At 40.0% G+C, this 12,200-nt stretch overlaps 1 non-coding gene across 1 annotated transcript; it reads right to left on the bottom strand.

Annotated features, from left to right (window-relative positions):
• Nucleotides 1-324: 324 nt before the first annotated feature.
• LOC132287473 (small nucleolar RNA R71) lies at nucleotides 325-433 on the bottom strand. Its single transcript, XR_009473034.1, has one exon. It is a non-coding gene; the product is annotated as a small nucleolar RNA R71 (small nucleolar RNA).
• Nucleotides 434-12,200: the final 11,767 nt, after the last annotated feature.

Raw genomic sequence — 12,200 nt, 5'->3', positions numbered from 1 at the left:
AGTATAATGCACCCACATGCATTCAATTGCCACCATTTAGAGCACACCATTATGAGATTAAAGCACAAACTATCCAAATGCTACCTAACTTTCATGGACTTCCTAGTGAAGAACCTTACAAGCATTTGGATGAGTTTCTTGAAGTTTGTTCTACCGTTCGATACACGGACATGCCGGAAGAAGTTTTAAGGCTGAAACTTTTTCCATTCACCCTTAAAGATAAGGCGAAGTATTGGTTCAACAACCTTAGGCCTTTTTCTATAATTTCTTGGGCAAAAATGCAACAAGAATTTTTGAAAAAGTACTATCCGGTTTCGAAGACCAATGTTATGAGAACCGCCATTAGGGAATTCACACATGGGGAGGGAGAAACTTTCCACGAGGCATGGGAACGCTTCAATGAATTGCTTAGGAAATGTCCTCACCATGACATGCCTAAATGGCAATTGGTCAATTCTTCTTTGAAAGCTTATCGGACAATTATAAAGGCATGGTTGATGCTTCAATGGGAGGTTCTTATATAGACCGACAAGAGGAAGATGTGTGGCGTCTTTATGAGAGCATGAGTGAAAACTCTTTGCATAGAACATTGTCATCTAGGAATGGTAGAAATTCTCAAGGTAGGAAGAGTGTTGGCTTACATCAAGTTGACCACTCAAATGATATAACCGCCGAGATGAAGTCTTTATCTCAAAAGTTTGATCAATTGATCAATCAAAACTTGGCGAATCAAGTGTCTTCCTTTCCTAATCATTCTCCTAGAGCTCAAAATGAATCATGTATGACTTGTTCTAGTGTTCTTCATTCTACTTCTAATTGTCCTCATGGACAAATTCAAAATGAACCCATTCAGCAAGTTAATGCAACATTTGTGAACCAAGGGAACAATCCTTATGGTAACCATTACAATCCCGGTTGGAGGAATCATCCTAATTTTTCTTGGAAAAACCAAGGGGAGGGCTCGAACTCTTCCTAAGGCGGTTTTCAAGGGAAATACATTCCACCTCCACTTCAAAACTAAGGATCCCAAGGTTCAAGACCATATAACTCACAAGGAAATCAATTTGCTAATTCTCATTTTCCTAACCAATCATATTCTCAAGGAAATTCTAGAGGTTCCGCTTTTGAGGAAAAGGTTTTAAATGCTTTGGGCACTCTAGAAGCAAATACTTAATTGTTGCATTCTCATTCTCAATCAATTGCCAAGCTAGAAACCCAAGTAGGGCAAATAGCTGAAACACTTAATGCTAGAGAGAAGGGAAAGATGCACGTGAATGCCCCAATCAAACAACAATGTGTTGTAGAAACCAAATCCTCATTGGAAGGGCATAATGTTGAGCATGTCAATGCGGTAACAACCTTGAGAAGTGGTAGGGTAGTAGACAATCAAGTTAGAATGCCTAATGAAGAGAGTGAACCGGTACAACCTCAAGTTGTCACCCGTCCCGTTCCATACACTGTTCCTCCTTCATTGCATGTACATGATCTTGAGAATGAGAAGCCCTCAAATTGTGAGTTGAAAGATGATTTCCAAAGAGATTCATTGAAAACAGTGTTGAAAAATGTGTTTGAGAAAAGTTCTTTGAAAAATGTTATTCATGATTCTTCTTTGAAAAGTGATTTAAAATCCAATGAATTGAACAAGTCCAATGCTGAAAATTTTTTGAAAGAAAATGCTGAAAGAGTTTTTGAAAAAGCTCCATTTCCGGACTCCTTGAAAGGGTCCATTTCAAAAGAAAGGCAAAAGACCAAGAACAATGAGATAATGGATATGTTTAGGCAAGTCACAGTCAATCTTCCACTTTTGGATGCAATTAAGCAAATTCCAGCTTATGCCAAATTCTTAAAGGACTTATGCACCCAAAAGCGGAAGAACAAGAGCCAAACATCAAAAAAAGTGGTCTTAACCGAACAAGTGAGTTCCATTCTACAACACAACACTTTGCCAAAGTTTAAGGACCCCGGTGCACCTACAACATCTTGTGTCATTGGTGAACATGTCATCAACCGGGCACTTCTTGACTTAGGGGCTAGTGTTAACCTTCTTCCCTATTCGGTTTATGTCAAATTGGGCCTAAGTGAATTGAAACCGGCGTCGGTGGTTTTACAACTTGCCGACCGATCCATTAAGAAGCCTAGGGGGATAATTGAGGATGTGTTGATTAAGATTGATAAGTTCTTCTCCCCGGTTGACTTTGTCGTCATTGACACGGAACCGGTGCCTAATCCAAAGAACCAAATTCCGGTTATCCTTGGCCGTCCTTTCTTGGCAACCTCAAATGCTAACATAAATTGTAGGACGGGGATAATGAAGATTTCTTTTGGGCACATGAGAGTGAAGTTGAACATCTTTAACCCCACACCCAATCCATTTGACAAATATGAAGAAGAGGTTAATGTGGTAGAGGAATATCATGATCTTGCTTGTGAAAGAAATGAGCTTTTGTGCATGAACAATGTTTCAAAGCCTTCATCTTCATCTTCAGCATTGCATGCCAGAAAAGTGATTTCGAACTCTTGTTGTGAAAGGGCGTGGAAGCCCAAGGAAAGTTTTGACAAAGAACTCAAGACGTCTTTTGAGTTTACTCCAACAAGTTCTTCTAAGAACCATTTGTTGGGAGTGACTCGAAACATCTCTCATCCCAAAAAGGAGGGGATGCATTACAAGATCTTTGATCCGGGCTGAAAGAGCCCAAGGTCTTGCCAGAGACGTTAAAGACTAGCACCGAAATTCGTAGGATGTCAAAACCCTATTCCTCCCTCATTTCTATCTTGCATTTTGATTCTTGCGAAGTCTAGATACTGTTTTTGTGGTTCATATACATTGGAAGGAACTGAGTAAGGGATTGCATGAGCATTCAAGTCATTTTGAGCATTTAGGCATAATTTTGATCAATCCAAGTTTTGGTTCGATCGATCGAACTTTGGTTCGATCGATCCAACTATGGACTCGATCGATCCAGCTCTCATTTTGCACCCAACACTTAGAAAAATTTTGGACCTGCATCCAAACTCCAAAATGCATGCTCTCGGGATCTCCAAATTTTCAAAAGTTCGATCGATCGTAAACCATTTCGATCGATCGAACTACCTTTCGATCGATCCAACATGTGGTTCGATCGATCATGAGTCCCAATACTTAGAAAAATTTTGGACCTGCATCCAAATTCCAAAATGCATGCTCTCGGGACTTTTCAAAATTTTTCATGTTCGATCGATCGAATTCCAAGTTCGATCGATCCAAGGTTCCAACACATATCAACTCTTGAACCCTTAAACTTGTACATTCTTTATCCTCTTCGATCGATCGAAATCTTTCTTCGATCGATCAAAATTTGGATCTCATTAATTTAATTCCCTTTGATTTTTCAAAATTTATTCTAAAAAAAAAAAAAAATGCCATTAAGAGTGGAGACCTAAGTTCGATCGATCGAACTCTGCATATTGTGTTTTTAAAAATATAACCGAGTTGGATCGATCACTTTGGATCGATCCAACTTCAAAAGGAAACCAAACACTAGTCTTCCTCTTCTCTCAATCTCATCTCAATCCGGCCAACCTCCATTCCAATCATCTTCCCCATCTCCGGCGAGCCAATTTCGGCAAGGTAGAGCCTTATTTTCACCGCGGTTTCGCACCCTCTCTCTCATCTCATCCCTCTCGGTTTTCAGGTAAACCGCGAGCCATTTCTTGATTTAAAAGCTTAAATTGATGCATGTTATTGATTTTCTATGTCGAATTATGTTATAAATGTGTAAATCATCCATTTTGAAGCTTGAATTTCCTGTTACATGATATACATATACATATCCATTCGGCCGAACCAAATTAGGGATTGTGATGTGATTTGTGGAGTTTGGGGAGTGTTTGGGTGTTGAGGATGGGATGTTTGGTGTGTAGATGGGCCCACAAACACGTTTGTGTGGGCCCCGTGCTCTAGATCTCACAGATCTGTGACTTTTCAAATTCGGCATTCGCACAGTTCGATCGATCGAACTTGTGCTTCGATCGATCGAAGTAGTGAACTTCATTTCACTATCTTCGATCGATCCAATCTTGTGCACTTTCATGCTTCGATCGATCCAAGTGTTGGATTGATCCAATTCACTTCGATCGATCCAACTTTTGAACATTTTTCACTTCGATCGATCGAAAATTTCTGTGATCGATCGAACTTTCACAGATCATACATACACACTCCATTCATCTTGTGTCGTCTTTATGCTATCTTTATATGCACAATGCCTATGATATTCCACATTGGATGCATTTCATACCTACATTGCTTAGCATGATTCACATATCATCATCACCATAAATTCATGTCATCCGTATTTTGTCTATCTTATTTGACATACATGTTTCTATTATGCACTTAAATTCTTATATATCTGGCACTGACTTATATTAAAATTTTCTTGTCTTTTTACAGATCATGCCTCCGCGGTACAAGAGTACAGCCAGGAGATCTTCGGGGCCACAGCGACCCCACAGACATATACGGCCCAGGATAGAGATGGTTACAGAGCCATCTCATGCTCAGGCGGAGCCCGCACAGGCTACTCCCCATCAGTCCCCATCCCACGAGGCTGAGGAGGGAGCTGACCACATGCCATCTACATTCCAGGCTCCTCCAGCCTTCACACCATCACCTTCTCCTGTACGCCATCAGGCAGATGCAGCCGCCATGCCATCACTGCAGCCACCTCTACCGGCTTAGCGCCGTGACCAGTTGCTGCCGAGATATGCAGCTATGACCGTGGCTCAGGAGTCATACTTCGATACTGAGTACTTCTCCGAGTCTATCCTGACCCGGTCTGGCTATCAGGATATCATGCAGCGGGGCCTTTCAGCCATCTTTGCCCCAGTCACCGGCCTTGTATACCCGCGACTGGTGCGGTTATTCTTTCAGCATCTCCGGCCCTCGCCACGATCTACCGCAGAGATGATCACTACACTGGACGGCCACGAGATTGTCATCACAGTTGACACTCTGGCCCGTGCTTGCCGGTGCCCACACCGGTGTCCACCTGAGCTTGCAGAGACATACCCGAGGCTGCATAGGCCTTCATTTTCTGACATGGCTATCTCCTTGACAGGCCATCATGCCGGTGGTCAGACATTCGCCACCAGGACCTTCTTGCCTGACGACCTTTGGTTCATTGACACAGTTCTTTTTCAGAACATTTACATGGCGGGCCACAAGATCCAGAGGCGTCATGACTACTTGATAGCTCTTTACGCTTTTTACACGGGCTGCTGGGTATCTATCCCAGTCCTCATCTGGAGCGTGATGAGGTTACTGTATGATTCTTTCATTTCCAGGAAGGACCCTAAGCGGTCCAAGGTCCTGCCCTTCGGACACCTCATCACGCAGATCCTTCTTGACTAGCGCTACAGAGTGCCCCCAGATGAGGAGCCCCTTGCACGGTCCAGCTTCTATAGGAGGAGCGACTGGAATAAGAGATACAATGCTCTTATTCAGAGTCTTTAGGAGCCAGCTGTAGAGGCAGCAGCTGAACTAGAGGAGGAGGAGGCAGCCCAGGCACAGCCGGCACCTCCAGCAGCAGCAGATATCGCAGCGGACGACGCACCAGTCGGTCCGGCTACCGATCGCATGGACATTGACCCGGAGCGACCTGCGGAGGAGTATGCTGATGCCGATGATACCAGTGATCGAGCCGCTGCTCAGGAGCGAGTTCGGGAGTCTTCTTCAGAGGCATCTCTGCCTGAGTCTCCAGTTCCCACTCCTGGATTCGGAGCACGCTTGCAGACACTGGAGGAGGACGTAGCAGCCATGCGAGCCGACATCACTGCCCACCGAGCTGAGTTCACCTCTTTCAGGGCGGATGTCATGGCTTGCTTTGCCGATCTATCCAGCCGACTCCCTACACCTGCACCCGCACCTGCACCTCCAGCCAATGCAGATCTTCACGATCAGGCCTCCTGAGACTCCACTTCCAGTTGTTCTATGCTTTCATTTCTTTTATTCTGGATCTGTATTATACTGTCACTGTTACTGTATTATACTTTGTGGCCGGTCTGTCGGCTTTATTATTTTATTGATGTACCTGCACTTTATGTTCTCTATATATTGCTTTTTAATTATGGATATCTCTTAGTATCTCATATTTGTATGTTTGACTCCATCAGGTACACCACAGTGACTTCAGTGAGAGAGTGCTGCCTAATTTTTCAGGACCACTCTTACACCTCTCTCTCTATTCTCTATTTATCCCATTTTACACTTGCATGTCCACTGTGCACTGATTATCCTATCTTGTTATCTAATGAGTTTATCCGAGTGTAAACTTTTCAGGACCACAGTTTATCCCAAGTTTGGGGGGGCCATGCCACCCACTTTGGATACTTCTATCCCGATCATTCATGTCTAAAGCACTGGTATACTCTTTCCTTTGTTCTCTTCACACATTGAGGACAATGTGCAGTTTAAGTTTGGGGGTATTGGTGTATATTTCAGTGTTACTTTAAAATTTAAATTTTGAGCATGTCTTGTGTATTTGAGGGATATTTCTATACTTGGTCCATTTCCAGCTATGATTTTGATCTTTTGAGAACTATATTGCTTAAAATTTAAAAATTGTTTGACTTGAGAGTCCAATATTCCTTGTATGCCTTGAGGATGCCATTTAGGAGTAATTTTTTCAAAAGATTGATATCTTGCTTGCATTTGTGGTCCACATCATCCTGAATTTGTGATTGTTTTGAGATTCATTCTAGGATTCTACACTAGCACCGGTGCACACTAGCATTCATTTGTGGGGTACATGCTTTGTTGATTATTGAATTGGTTATATCCCAATTGGGCTAGTAGTGCATTGAAAGCTTTCATTCTTGATAAAGGTGGATAACAACCCCTTTTCATTGAGTAGCCGGGATTCTTGCCTCATTAAGCAGTGAACTTCTCGCACCGAAAGGTGGAGGACCCAAACTCTAGGTTAATAATTGAATTGAAAAAAAAAAAAAAAAGAAGAAGAAGTTGCAAAAAGCAATAAAAGTGAAGACTTCTCCCAAAAGGTGAGAAGTGGGAAATGATTAGATGGTTGTTGTCTTGATTTGTAGCCTAGTTAATTTGAGTTTGTAAGTCCGTAGGGGTGTCTTAACACCTAATGCCCTAAAGCCATCTGGTTTGGGAGTCATTGACCTAACGCTCGCTACATGAATCTTCTAGAAAGCTTAAGAGATCAACACATTGCACAATACTTCCATATTTGATCCTCAATAAAAAAAATAAAAAATTTAAAAAATAGAGTGAAAAGAATAAGCGCACCTAGAACAATAAAGCTTTAATAAAAGGTCCACTCTCTTATCTTGATGATCGGTACTAGATTTGTGTGCTAGTTTGAGGGTAAGGATGTGATTACTTCGCTAGTTGGCTAAGATAGCAACACACTTGATGCCGGACCTCTCACATGGATTCTAGACTTGTTTCGATTTTCATGATCATTTTCTTGATATGTGGAGGACCATACTTGCTTGCTTGATATTGAAATTTTGGGAGATTGCTTAGAAACGGTTGAAAAATTGCATACTTGAGGTAGTTTTCTCCCAATGCTTGTTTGCAATATTGGTGCCTCTTTTGAAAGAATGAGCTTAATGTTTGTGGGTACCATTTCTAGAAACCCTCATGAGACTTTACTCGTCCACTAGGGGTAACCTAGGGGTTTAAAAGGCTTGTTGCATATGTTAAATGCAATCGTGTTCCCTACGAAAATGGTGTTATCATTTTACTTGCTTTCCAGTTTATACTTGTTTAGTTATTCATTTCATTCCTTTACTTCTTAGTTCATTGCTAGGGACTAGCAATATTTAAGTTTGGGGGTGTGATGAGCACTGAAAAGTGCGCATTTAAACCCGTTAAGCTTAAGTATTCTAGTACCTTTATCTATCTTACTTTGCCGTTTTAGACTTATTACGTGTTATTTATATTTTCAGGCACTAATCCCAAAATTGAGCTAACTCAGCCAAATAAGAGCTTAATTGAAGCAATCCTGAGATAAACCAAAGGAGGGAGCAAAGTGGAGAAAGAAAGGAGCAAAAAGGAATCAAAGTTGTGCAGCTGAAAAGTTCGATCGATCCAACTTAGAGTTCGATCGATCGAACATCTATGATCGATCACAGTACTTCTCGATAGATCCAACCTTGGCCTATGCTGAAATTCCAAGTTCGATCGATCCAACATCACCTTCGAACGATCGAACCCTATTTTGTCCTATTCAAATGATTGATCTTATCCACAGCTGTACGCCTACCAACCACTTTTGTCCTTTTCCCCATAAATATCTTCGAAATATCTCAGCCTTGTCCTTATCCGGAGGAGTCAGACCACTTCGATCGATCCAAGATGCAGTTCGATCGATCGAACCCATCTTCGATCGATCCAAGTTAAGGTTCGATCGATCGCACTTCCTCCAGCGAGAAAAAGTTAAAGTCCAGCTCATTTATTCCGTTCTTCACCCAATCATTGGAGAATATGCCTTGCACGACCATAGCTCATCATAGGGTGTATTTGACCTACCTATATAAGGAATATGATACACTTTTTGGAGAGGAGTCTAGAGTCTCTTGACACACATTGAAAATCATCTTGGAGGCTCTCCTTGGAGAGGAGGAAGGAGGGAAGCTAGAGCACCATTGGAGGAGATCTTCACCAACAAGGAGCAGCCATGGAGTTAGCCCTTGAGGGTTGGATCATCACTACCATGAGTGTCTAGACATCCTCTTGGGGCTAGAGTTAGCCCCAAGCATGCTTTTTATACTCTAATCTTGTGTATTATTGAGGGATTAGTGTTGTATGATACATCTTGATATTCATGTATATATAAATCTTGATTATTTCATGGTTTGTATGGTTTAATGCTTCCAATTGACTATTCTATTCTACCCATATGTCTATGTATGCTAGAGTGGGATATTCATGTGCTTATCTCTAGATTTAGTGTTTTTGATGCATGTCTATGTGTATTGATGCTATAGATCTAGAGATTATCAAGATGATATGCTTAATGAATGCTATTTTGGTTTATTTGATGGTTTATGCCTATTCTTGATGGCTTGTGCCTCTCCCCTAATCTAGATAGCTTTATTTTCATGCTAGTAGTGTAGATTTAGTGTAGTGGTAGTATAATGTTAGATGGGAGGACAATCTACTCTTGATGTTTGATGTTCCATGCTTGTGAGTCCAAATCGCATATTCCTCTAATATTGTGTTGTATGTGGATTGTGAGTTTAATGAAGGATTAATGACTAGTTATGATATGTTGTATCTTTCACATGTGTTTAGACAATTTATTCCTCTCCCAATAGATAAATTGTGGCCTCTCACATGATATTTAGATAATGCATGTTTAACTAAGTCATCCTTATGGATTGTTTGGACTATGAGCTTAATGAAAGGTTCAATGACTTGATTTGATATTTTGTTCTCTTCACATGATGTCTAGACAATATATTCCTCTACCAATAGATGTATTGTGGCCTCACACATGTTAATTGAGACAATTTGCACTTGTTGAGTCACCCTTACCAATTGAATGTCTTTTATACACATAACATTGTTGCAACACATTCATTTCCCTCATTAGTCACTTGATTATGGTTTGGAATAGTATTGTTTGGTGGTGATCTCTACACCCCAAGACCTTTCCTTCTTACTTACTCTTTATCTTATTGCATTTTAATTAATTCTTTTCTAGAAGTAATCAACCAACCCAATTCTCTTTTGCAATCATTTGTTACGCTAGAGTCGAAGTTGAAATTCCAACACGTATAATCCCTTGGGACGATCCCTACTCACTCTTGCTAGTTAATAGTAGTGTTAGTAGTGGTTTTTATAAATTTAAATTTGACATAAAAGGCTTTTCTTGAACCACACATTCACTACATTCAGTTTGGCGTATTGGAACGGCCGTCGTCAGATTTTGGCGCCGTTGCCGGGGATTTTAAATTGGCAACGTCGAATTGTGAAATTCAATTAGGATTAGTACTCTTTTGATGGTGTCTTTACTTTCTTTTTATTTTTTGTTTTTGATTACTTATTAAGTTTGTTCTTCATTAACAAGGTGCATTGAGCAAGGAGCTAGCAAAGAACTTCCAAGCTATGGAGCAAATCAAAGCAAAGGAAAAATGCTTAAAATGAAGAGTTGCTAAAAAATTCCAACACGTATATCAGGAATGGATTAGATCAAAAAGCTAAGTCCTACCCCTTCATACATACGGAATGGATTAACTAAAACAGTTAAATCCTACATGGATGCATGTCCTGTCAACTAAAACAGTTGAACGACATAACGGATGTTTGTTTTATCTTTCTGCATTAGGAAGGAATTTATATATATATTTATGGTACCGTGATACGAGTTTGAGTCTCCTGATCACGGTTAGGGTGCGTATATTGCAAAGGTTGAGTAGCTAGATATAACTAATGTTCCCTGGTAGGTCTAGGTACTTGGCCGCTGAAAAACGTGTTTTATATGTCACCTTCTACCTAGGCTGAACTATGTTATAGGCTAGTGAGCATCCTATAGTGTGTATATATATATATGGACTATTGTAGATATTGCCGAGCTATCAAGGATGTATTTGCGGATCGGATTTATGTACGGATTGTAGTAGATTGGAACTTGCATGTGGGCCTGACCCACTTCTATTTTTCAGGTATTTGCCAGTACCAGGCTTAAAGTTTGATCGTGTTGATGCAGTTACAGACAATCACTCTTCCGGTTATATAGGATTTCCTTTCTATTTAGGTTTTGGATTTTCATTCTGTAAATTTATTTAAAGTTTTGGAATTAGGGGTCCACTAGGTGGATTCCCGAGTTGTACGGATTTAAATTATATTAATTTATTATTTAAGGTTCGAGGATTTTTATTTTAGTTTTCTTTCAGCGCATTATTATCTTATTCTTAATTCAGTTTTATTCTTGCTTGTTTACATATTAATTGTCTGATATCACTCGGGTCTGTGCTCGGACTTGATCACCCGTGGCTCTAGAATCGAGGGGTATTACAAGAATCAACCCGAAACTAAGGATGGCAACAGGGTGGGTTGGGGTAGGGAATGCCTTCCCCATCCCCATCCCAGCCTTAAAACCGTTTATTAAACAAGGCGGGGTTGGGCGGGGGCGGGGGCGGGGGCAGGTTTTGTAGAGTATTTTCGTAATAGTAATAATTCTTATTAAAAAAAAAAAAAAATTTAACTCCTCAATTGGAATTATAAACTTAATATTATTGTAAGAACAACAAAATAATACATAAAAGTTCTAAAAGAAGAATAATATAAAATGATATTTAGTGATTGAAATAGAATTAATTAGAATTTGTTTAATATATACCTTCTATTATTGAATATAAAATAAAGTATATATACAAAATAGTAATTCAACACTATAACCGGGGTAGGGCGGGGTGACCTTTCCTCATCCCTGCCCCATAACCATACGGGTTTTCAATCCTAATCCACATCTCCGCCCCAAAACCATTTAACCACCCCAATTTCAAAGCATCTCACCAATTTTGGCAACCTTCAACTTTATTATTCTTTCATGAAATCACCTTCTTTCACCCAACTCCAGTTTTTCATTTACGCTTATCTCCTTATGAGGTCACCATTATTGAGTGACCACTGGGTATCCCAAGAATGTACTCAACATCTCTCGCTGTTATCGAAATGAGTTTATGACAAAGCCTCAAACCACATCTGCACTCGTCAAAATATTCTATTAGGCACTGACAGAGAGACCTTGGTTCAAGTGAGTACATTTCAACTTAAGAAGATTGCCAAACCCTAGATCCCAAACAATAGAAATCTGATCCCTTTTTTTTCTAAAACTAGAGATAGTTTTAAAAAAAATTATTCACCAATATTGCGCTAACTCTTTTATTTTGTAACAAATTAAAAAATAATAACTAAAAATATTGTATCTTCAAAAATGTGCTACCTAATAACTATATAATATTCATGATTACCGATGAGAGAAAACCAAATGTAATATTACAAAACAGTCTGTAAAGAATTGTAAAAGGGGCGTCATTATATATTTCACAGTATTAAAAGGCACCACATTGTAATTGTAACCAAGTAGAACCTCTTGAATATTATTATTAACTTCCCCCTGCAATGTAAAATTTCTTACCTCCTTAGGTTTTTTCTCCTTTTTCTTTTTTCTTGGTGTAAGACA

This window comes from Cornus florida, unplaced genomic scaffold, assembly GCF_030987335.1.
Source record: "Cornus florida cultivar Cherokee Brave unplaced genomic scaffold, ASM3098733v1 CherokeeBrave_3.0.0_Hap2_Chr11, whole genome shotgun sequence".
Lineage (NCBI taxonomy): Eukaryota > Viridiplantae > Streptophyta > Magnoliopsida > Cornales > Cornaceae > Cornus > Cornus florida.
Note: the sequence above shows the minus strand (reverse complement) of the source record. Positions and strands in the feature narration are given on the sequence as shown.